The following is an 11,353-nucleotide window of genomic DNA, read 5'->3' on the forward strand; positions in this document are numbered from 1 at the left end:
TGCAACATCGACATCCTTTTCTACCTCGATTTCTTCGTGTGACTACGGGTCGTCTTGACACCAGTTTTTGTGAATCATAGAGATGTGTATCTTTACAATTTGATTATTCTGAGCATTATTCATTGTCATTATGCCTAGTCGTACAAATGCTTCATAAAAATCTAATCCGTATATGTTAGAGCAGTTTCAACAGTTCCTTATATTACATCCCTCTACCATGCCAGCTTGATCTCATATAGGTTTGTCATCGTATGATATTTCAGGTATATCTTTATCCTTGTAGATTTTGGACTATGGTGTCTTCGAATGTGGATTTATCATCTTTTCATCTGAGTCGTTCATCTTCTGATTTTTATTTGTGGCACTGTCGTTTAGGTCATGTTTCAACATCTCGTTTATAGTTTTTAGCTTCTACAAGAGTATTAGGATCTTTAAAAAGTTCTGATATTTCTAATTGTAGTGGTTGTAAACTAACCAAATTTTTTACTTTACCATTTTCTAAAAGTTTTCCTTTTTCTTTTGTTCAATTTGATATTATCCATTCTGATGTATGGAGACCCTCTCCTATTCTTACAAAAGGGGAGTCAAGGTATTATGTTTTGTTTATTGATGATTGCACTCGTTACTCTTGGGTCTGATTATCTTACTATTTTTAACAAATTTAGAGCTCTTGTGAAAACTCAAAATTCTAGTGTTATAAAGTGCTTTCGTTGTGATCAAATCATTTTTCACATGTATTTGCTTTTGATAGTATTATTCAGTAAACCTCGTGTACAGATACTCTTGAACAGAATGGTGTGGCTGAACAGAAATATATGTATCTTGTTAAAATAACTTATTCTTTTTTATTGTCTGTTAGTGTTCTTAGTGCCTTTGGGGGGAAGCAATCCTTACTACTGCTTATGTGATTAATAGAATTTCAACCTCACACAATTCAGGCTTGTTACCTTTTGAAAAATTGTATGAATATACTCTTGTCTATTCCTTTTTGCATGTTTTCGATTATACTTGCTTCGTCCTTCGTCCACATATAGAGCATAATAAGTTAGCCTCTCGGTCTATTCTTTGTGTCTTTCTTAGTTATGATGTTAGTAAAAAAGGATATAGTTGCTTTGATCCCGTTAGTCAAAAGTTATATGTCTCTCGTCATGTTGTATTTCTTGAGCATATTATATTCTTTTCTATTCCAGCTAGTACACATAATATGACAAAGTCATATATGCTTTGCATTGATCCTTTCAATATCGACACTAAGAAAGCTTCACCCACATCTCCTACTAGTAGCTTAACTAAATCTAGTACTTTAGTTTCTGAGATATCCACTCCACATACTCCTCCTTCTGCCACTACCTAATCATCTCCTGAGGTTATAGATGATTCTTCTCTTCACCGTTGTTAATTCACTCGTGTTCGTAAGTCTACTAAACTACCAGATTTTATCTACTCTTGTTATTCTCATTCTTTTGCTTCATTTGTTGCATCTGTTCATTATCTTTTTGAGCCTAGTACTGTTACCACCAAGAAAACACACTATTGGTTCTCATTTGGTATATAAGAGCAAAACTAAATCTGATGAATCTATCAAATGATACAAAGATCTTGTTGCTAAAGATTATTCTCAAAAGTATGACATGGATATTCATGAAGAAGTTTATATGACACCTCCTTTTGGTATTTCACACCAACCTGGTAAAGTTTGTAGGCTTTGTAAAACACTATGATTTCAACCAAGCACCTCGTGCTTGGTTTGAGAAGTTTTTTATAGTGATTACTTCATTTGGTTTTCATCCTAGTAATCATGATTCAGTATTGTTTGTCAGATGTACGAGTGCAGGTCGTATTCTTTTATCATTATATGTTGATGGCATGATTATTACTGGTGATGATTCTAATGAAATTGCTTCCTTGAAGTCTGAGTTGGCTCGTTGTTTTGATATGAAAGACTTATGTATACTATGATACTTTCTGGGCATTAATGTCGCTTATTCTCCAAAAGATTATCTTTTTTCCCAGTCAAAGTATATATCTAATCTGTTTGAGCGTGCCTGTCTTACTGATAATAGAGTCGTTGATACTCCTATTAAGACTAATGCTCAATATTCTCCATTTGATAGCTCACCTTTAGCGGATAATAATGTACAGAACTATTGTTGGAAGCTTGGTTTATCTCACCACGACTCATCCAGATATTGCGTATGTTATTCATGTGGTTAGTTAATTTGTCGCTGCACCAACTATAATTCATTGGGTTGTTGTTCTTCGTATTCTCAGGTATCTTCGAGACACTTAATTTCAAAGTCTTTTATTTCCTTCTACTTCATCTCTGATGCTGTGTGCATACTCTGATGCTGATTGGGCTGGTGATTCTACGGATCACAAATCTACCACTGGCTTCTGCATTTTTCTTGATGATTCCCTCATTTCTTTGAAGAGTAAGAAACAAAATGTTATTTCAAGATCTTCCACATAAGCTGAGTATCATGCCATGACCTCAACTACTTTTGAAATAGTTGAGTTGCATTAACTGATTGTGGATATAAGTATCTCTCTTCATCAACCTACTCCATTATATTGTGATAATCAGAATGCTATTCAAATTATGCGTAATTTATTTTCCCATGAGCGGACAAAATATATTGAAATTAATTGATTGTGGATATAAGTATCTCTCTTCATCAACCTACTCCATTATATTGTGATAATCAGAATGCTATTCAAATTATGCGCAATTTATTTTCCCATGAGCGGACAAAATATATTGAAATTAATTGTCACATTACTCATCATCATCTTCAGATTGACACTATCACATTACCTTTTATTCCTTCAAATCTACAGATTGCCGATATGTTTACCAAGGCACATTCTGCTTCACGTTTTGATTTCTTATCTGACAAACTCTCAATGCTTCTAGCTATTGCATCGTGAGTTTGAGGGAAGATGTTAGATTATATATATTTATTTATTTATAGCTTTTAGGATAATTTGATATTTTTTCCTTTTCTATTTAGGATTTCTTAACTTAATTATACAAGGATTTATATTCTGTATTTCTGACTATTAACTTTGGATTCAATAATATGACTAGTTTTTTTCTTTTCTTAATTTACAATTTGAAATATCCATCGCCATTAGCGACGAAAATATAATTGTCTGTCGCTAAACTACGATATAGAGGCATATGAACTTTTTATTTTTCCTATTTTCCCTGTTTACATATAAATCTAATTCATTTTAACCATCATAAGCGATGATTTTTATAATAAACTCATAATACATAATAACAAAACTTACTACACATCAATATTTACTGTTGGTGCAGAGAGCACCAAACGATCGAACCTATGTTTTAATAATGACAAAGAGATTCAAAGTTAAGTTGTCTTGTTGTCTAACAAGTTGACTAACTGTGCAGGAAAGTCCTAAGCGATCTTAGGTAAAATAAAATCCTAGCTGCGGTAAGGCAGGTGGAAAGTCCTAGCTGCGGTTATACAACGAAGTCCTGGTCTGGGGGATTAGGCGAAGTCTTGGCGAGTCGAGTACTTTGGGCAAAATCCTAGCATCGAGGACTCTAGGTGAAAATCCTAGGGGTCGTGGACACCTGGTGGAAGACTGGACGGGTCGTGAATCAGACTTTCAGCATGAAGTCCTAAAGTCTCGGGCGCTGAGCAAAAGTCCAGACAATATGGAGGACTGTTCTGACAAAAGATAATTTCTCCTGACAGGAGTAGGTGAGGAGGCGGGTGTCACAAGCACCCGATTGGTCTGGGCGTCCGAAGCTAGTCCGAGCGCCCATATTAAAAAAGTTATCCTGAAGTTGAGTTGGAGTGTGACAACTGGTCAAACCTACGTCAGTGGTCCAGTCCCCTAGAGGGGTTCCAAGCGTCCGGAATGGGCTATAAAAAGAGACTTCAACCAGTGGCTAAAGAACATCATTCCAAAGTTCATTTCTTGCGTGCTGCTCTAAAAAACTTCCACGATGCCCAAAAGCTACTCCAACGACGATTATGCTGAATATTTCATTCTCCAAAGTCGTCGGTATTTTTATTGTTCAAATTACTTGTAATCATTCAAAAATGTATTTGTATTCTTCAATTGATTAGCGATTGTCCAATGAAAGTACTCTTATATGCGGGCTTTGGAGTAGGAGTCGTCATAGACTCCGAACCAAGTAAATTTTGGATTTGTTAGCATTGACTTTTCGTCTCTTTATTTATTCCGTTGTGTTCTCTCCGAAGTTTTAAACGAACTTGAAAGCCACGAGTGCTATTCAGGCCCCTCTAGCGTTTCTCAATCCTACAATTGATATCAGAGAGAGGTCACTTTGAATTAGTGAAATCACCAATTGAGGAGGAGATTCCTTTTTGAAAAAGAAAATTATATATCGTTCACCCCTCCTCTATACACCTTTCATTTTTTTTCCCTCCAAATTTATTTTGAAAAATTTACTTTCATTTTTTTACCATTACTCAGAGTTAGTGAAATATGACAGTTAATCAAATTTATCATAATATTATTATTATTATTATTATTATTTTATTATTTTTTCTTGAAATTAGTGAAATACCCTTATTTTATTTTTCCTAACACTACTAATCTAAGACCAAGTCTTGAGACATTTGTCATTTTTTATTGTATGCAAGATTTTTCTAAATGACTCACCAAGAAGGTTACATCACTACTCGTCTACCTCTTTTCTCTGGTGAAGACTTCGGGTACTGGAAAAGCTGGATGAAGTACCATCTCAAGACCCAAGTGAAATGTGGATCATAATCTAAACCGGATTCACATTTCCCACAGAAGTCCAAGTACCCATCCCCTGTAACTAGTGGGACGTACAAACAAAGAGGAAGATCGAGGTGGATGCAAAAGTGACATGTACCCTCCAATGTGGTCTAACCAAAGAAGAGTTGAATCGGGTTGGCCTCTTCAACAACGCCAAGGAGTTATGGGAGAAATTGATCGAAGTACACGAGGGCACCTCTAATACAAAAGTAAGTAAATGTGACTTAATATTAAATAAGTTATATAACATTAAAATGAAGAAAGATGAGTCAGCGAGCTAGTTACACGCTCACATCCAAGATCTTCTGAATGGTTTCCACGCAATCGGATAAAAAGTGGAGAATCGCGACATCATCAGGTATGGGCTAAATGCTTTTCCGAGGAATACCTTGTGGGCATCAATGGTAGATGCCTACAAGGTATCTAAGGACTTTTCTTTGATTAGACTAGATGAGCTATTTTCAAAATTTGAATTGCACGAACAGACTAATGTACTTCTGGCCGAGAAAGGTATTGCGTTGGTTGCAGTTACAAGCAAAACAAAGGAGTATAGGAACAAGCGCCGAACCGAACTCGAGTCTGAAGACAAATTGGACTCAGAAGACGACAATGAAATCACAGACCAACTCTTGAAACTAGTACAAAAACTGTATAAGAAGGACTTCACCAAACGAGAGATCGAGAAGGTGACTCAATTGAACACGAAGGCTATGTTTGAAGCTACCTGCTACGGCTGCAACAAGAAGGGACACTACAAGCCTGAATGTCCAAACCAAAAGCAAGGAAGAAGGAAGGCGTTGAAGACAACGTTGTTCGAGTCATCGGAAGAGTTGGACAAAGAAGAACAAACTCAAGCAAGCTTCCTTGCTCTACCTGTACAAGTCCATGTTGTCGAGACTGAATTCGAGTCCAAGACAGAATCAGAAGTTGAGTCCAAGCAAAGTTACGGATCCGTATCCGGTTCAGAAAGGTTAAAATCCATTGTAAGTATCCCCTTGATTAGATCGCATAACTTAATTTCATACTTATATAGAAAACTAGCTCAATCCAACCTCCGAGTCAAGTCACTTCAAGAGGAGGTTAAAGCCCTCACGGAAGTGATTAACCCAAGCTCCTTAACTGAATCTGTTCAAGATGGAACTTCAAATCAAGTCAAACAACTTGAGAAAGAAAATTTTAACTTGAAAAGTCAAGTTAAGGAACTTAAGGACACGTTGGAACGGTTCACCTTGGGTTCCAAGAACCTTTATCTGATTTTTATAAAAACAAAGGGTCGTATACAACTGAACCGAATTTGGGTACAAGGCTAGAAATTGATTCAAATCTTACTTGTCTTTAGTGAATTGATCAACTAAGAACCTAGTCCAAGCATGGATCCCCAAGTCTAACATGACTAATCAAGTTGGACTTAATCAATATTAGATCCCCAAGAACCAAATCCATTACCTTGATAGACTTTATCGATGCTATGATCCAGGGGGAGCCAATAGAAAGACCATCAAATTAATTAATTTCTAATCTACTGAACCCCTTAACCTACACTAGGCAGTATAGTAGAGGATCGGGTCGTCTCTCACGTGGAACCAGTGATAGGACGTTTGTTTTCAAACAAAATCGAACTAGGGGTTTGATTTAGAATTTTATAAACCTAATGCAAATAATAAAATCCTAACTAACCAGTAAAGATGAACTCACAGTGCAGTGCCACTCTACGTTATAAGGATCTCTTCTACAAAACAAACATGCGTAAAGAAATTAACCAACTATTCTATCTAACCATTGAAGATTTTCCTACACCGCATTGTCATGCTATGATACAAGAACATCTATAAATTGGCATAACATGAAACACAACAAAAAACTTAAACATGCATAAAGAAAATAACAGTTAAACAAAAGCAATTAAACTAAACAACCTTAGCAACGATTAACCAAAACCTAACTATACATAAAGGCTAAACTTGTACCACATTATCACTTTATAATACAAGATCAATAATCATACATAATTGAAACTAAATAAAGTACCAAAACTAACTAACATGCATCATAAGAAAATAACAATAGATCAAATATGAAAATAAGCTAACAACTAAACATTAAACAAGCATAAGAACTTAACTACAAAATTAAATAAGAGCAACAAATAAATTCTAGTTAATCAATCCAATTCTCCATGACCATACACCAATCAACTACCTCCGCCATCACACGGAGACCTGGATTTTGAATGCCAACCCCAGTGGACACAACACACGACTGATCGACTGCTCACAATAGCTTAGCTTGAGTGATATGCCAGAATTGGAATGCTTCTGCCAAAAAAGGATGGTCACTACACTGAGATGGAGTCTTCTGCTTCCAGAATGCCATCCACAGAAGATCCCTCCATAGCACACAGTGCCGGAATAAAAAGTAACTTGCCGGAGGAGAATGAAACGACCGGTTGGAATTGAGAAGAAGGTGCCAACTACTCTGTCGTCCTCTTCCTTTGTTGAACTCCTTGCGTTCGCAATGCCGTCGGCAAGGAAATTGATAAGATCCTTTAATGGATCTATTCAAATAAATCCTTTAACTTTATTTCCTTTAAGTTGTAGACTTTTTCTTTTTTCTTCTAGATAAGTTTTAATAAGACATTTTCTCTTGAAAATGTATTTTTATTTTATTTTTCTTTTAGACCTTTTCTTTTGAAAAGGTAGTTTAGGTCTCTATTTAAAGAGACGTTATGTAATTTTGGAAGACAAGTAATTTTCCCTTTTAGTTAATCAATTTCATTTGATTATTGGAGGTTGATCCCCTCGAAGCGATCACCCTATCCTCCTTTTCATTCTCTCTTTCGATTTTTCCACGTGATAGGCCCCCGGGTTCCTATCAACATTGTATCAGAACACGTTCACTTCATCTTCGCCCTATAGTATCTCGCAGCAACTTCAACAAGTGCATGGTCTTAAACCGACTTCAAGAGAAGAAAATTCACTCTGACATGACAACCGGAGGATCTCATCTTGACGCCAAATGGACTCTGGAATTTGAAGCTAAGCACGAGACAAGGATGGATAAAATCGAAAAAACTATGGCATCATTGGTCACAATAGTGCAAGAATTGAAGGATCGTTTAGAAGCAGATTCTAGCTCAAGCATACTAATCAAAAGGGGAATAAATCAGCAGTCTCGACAACAACAATAAGACCAAGGAGCAAACTCAAATGAAGATCGAGAGCACAACTATCCACGTATGAAAGTGGAATTTCCTCGTTGGGAGAACAACGATCCAATTGGATGGATTTCAAGGGCTGAAAAATATTTTCGCTTCCACAACACATCGGACAATGCAAAGGTAGAACTAGTATCTATAAACCTCGAAGGCGATGCCATCCAATGGTATGACTGGCTTGAAGCATGTCATGGGCCTCCAAAATGGGAGGAATTCAAAGAAGAACTCATCAATCGATTTGGTCCCTCCGGTTTTGATAATGTTGATGGAGAATTGGCCAAAATTCGACAAACTTCAATTGTACTTGAGTACCAAGGACGATTCGACCGACTCTCTAATCGAACTCGTGATTGGTCAGAAAAGCAACTACTGAGCACTTTTATTGAAGGACTTTGCCTTGATATACGACGAGAAGTAAAAATGAATCAACCCCGCACCATGAAGGCTGCCTTATCCTTTGCATGACTACAATAAGAGAAGATCAATGAGGAAGGAAGAAGAAATAACAAGGTAATTCATGAAAACCCATCACATTATTCAACACCCCGTAGATTGACAAAAGAAGAGATCAAGGAAAGGATGGCAAAGGGATTATGCTGGCATTGCGATGAAAGTTGGCACCGTGGTCATCATTGTAAGCAAAAGAGGATACTGATGATTGAACCAATAGAGAACTCTGAGGAAGAAGATGATTTCGATGAAGGTGAAACACAAGATAATATCAACGAAATACAAGATGACTCTATGGCAATATCAGTATATGCCGTAGAAGGACTACAAATTCCGCAAACAATGAAGGTAAAAGGATTGATTAGAAAACAACCAGTAATGATACTTATAGATTCAGGAAGCACCAACAATTTTCTAGACTCAACCTTAGCAAGAAAGCTTAAACAAAAAATAGAGCGAGCATCTTCATTTGATGTTAAGGTGGCGGATGGAAGATCACTTACAAGTCCAGGAAAATGCGAAGATATTAAAATTTTCTTACCAAATTATGAATTAATCACAGATCTCTTTCTTCTATCCCTGGATGGATGTGATGTTGTACTTGGAGCACAATGGTTGAGAACATTAGGAGACATAATATGGAATTTCTCTCAACTAACAATGCGCTTCCAAGATCAAGGAAAAGAAGTTTGTATTAGAGGCAAGATACTATCATATCAGGCAGAGTGGTTATTAAAAAAAGATTGCTCCATTTTTCTCATGCAACTCTCCATCAAAAAGGATCCTAAAGGTATCTCATATACCCCTCCAGAATTAGAGGCACTTCTTTCAAAATTTTTTATGATATTTGCTGAGCCAAAGGGACTTCCTCCCTCATGTTCACATGATCATCGTATACCTCTAATACCGGGGAGTGCACCAGCAAATGTTAGGCCTTATCGCTACCCTTACATACATAAGGAGGTAATTGAGAAGATTGTACAAGAGATGCTTCAAGCTGGTATTGTTCGTCCAAGTGTAAGCCCGTATTCTTCTCCAGTACTGCTTGTGCGAAAGAAAGATGAAAGTTGGCAAATGTGTGTAGATTATCGGGCACTCAATAAAATTACAGTGAAAGATAAGTACCCCATCCCCATCATCGATAAATTACTTGATGAATTAGGAGGTTCCTCATTCTTCTCAAAATTGAATCTTCGCTCAAGCTTTCATCAGATAAGGATCTATCAGCTGGACATTCCAAAAACAACCTTTCGGACTCATGATGGTCATTATGAATTTTTAGTCATGCCTTTCGATTTAACTAATGCACTTTCTACATTCCAAAGTTTGATGAACGATGTCTTCAGGACTTATCTCCGCAAATTTGTTTTGATTTTCTTTGATGATATCCTTGTTTATAGTTCATCATTCGAAGATCATTTGCATCACCTTTATAAAGTACTCACTCTTTTACATGAGTATTCTCTTTTTGTGAAAAGACTTATTGCTTATCGCTTGGAGTTTCCACATGATTCTAAAATACACCCTGTATTTCACGTGTCTTGTTTAAAGAAGAAATTAGGCGATAAATTTACTCCTCAACAATACCTTCCTGAAGTGAATTCATATGGTGAAGTAAAATTTAAACCTTATGCTATTTTAGAAAGGAGACTTGTGAAGAAGAACAATCAAGCAACGGTTGATCTATTAATTCAATGGGACAATTTATCTATCGATGATGCAACATAGGAATTATATGATATCATTCAAGAAAAATTTTCAGAGTTTATTGATAAACAATCTTGAGAACAAGATTGTTTTGAAGGGCGGTGGAATGATAAGATCCTTTACTGGATCTATTCAAATAAATCCTTTAACTTTATTTCTTTTAAGTTGTAGACTTTTTCTTTTTTTCTTCTAGATAAGTTTTAATAAGATATTTTCTCTTGAAAATGTATTTTTCTTTTTTAGACCTTTTCTTTTGAAAAGGTAGTTTAGGTCTCTATTTAAAGAGACGTTATGTAATTTTAGAAGACAAGTAATTTTCCCTTTTAGTTAATCAATTTCGTTTGATTATTGGAGGTCGATCCCCTCGAAGCGATCACCCTATCCCCCTTTTCATTCTCTCTTTCGATTTTTCCACATGATAGGCCCCCGGGTTCCTATCAGAAATCTTCAGATGTAGGAATAGAGAGGAAGGAAGAACAACCGGATTCCTCTGCTGGATGCTCCTTGCGTCCGCAATGCCGTCCGCAGGAAGCTTTCGGAGGTAAGGATAGGAGAGGAAAGCCTTGCTGGAAAGTACCACTCCGCAGGGAAAACCCTAGATTAACGCCGCCACTCCTTGAACCGAAAGATGTGGAAACTCACTGTCGCACCGGAGTTGCTGTCGCCGCCGAATCAGAGAAGATCGTGCGAAGAGGGAAAGGGATTGTGGATGACCAGCCGGCGACAGTGAAGCTAATGAAAGAAACCGTCGACCGGAGATGAGAAGAAAAAGGGGAGAGCGCCGCTGTCACGAACCCTAGCCGAAGATGTGAAGAAGAGATTCCCCTGGCAATGTGCCGTCACGTGAAGAATTAAGAGAATATTTCGATCTGGGTCGTCCATTGAGTAAGAGTGGATGTTAGGTTTAGATTTGATGATAGAGATGATAGGTGGCTTGATCTATTCTTGATGAAGCAAAGACTCAGTTTGTTTTAGATTTGGATCAAGAGTAGGATGCTTAGATCTGAATGAAGGAATAAGATTTCTCTTGATCTGGATCAATGGTTCATATTAATTCAATCTGATCTTCTCCATTTGACCTCCAAATCAAGTCAGATTCGATCCGATCAGACCGTAATTCATGAATCTTTAAATTTCCTACAAAATCACATAAAAACATGAGATTAAATTCTACAATTTATAGGAAATTCATAATTA

Source organism: Zingiber officinale, chromosome 4B (assembly GCF_018446385.1).
Source record: "Zingiber officinale cultivar Zhangliang chromosome 4B, Zo_v1.1, whole genome shotgun sequence".
NCBI classification, from domain to species: domain Eukaryota; kingdom Viridiplantae; phylum Streptophyta; class Magnoliopsida; order Zingiberales; family Zingiberaceae; genus Zingiber; species Zingiber officinale.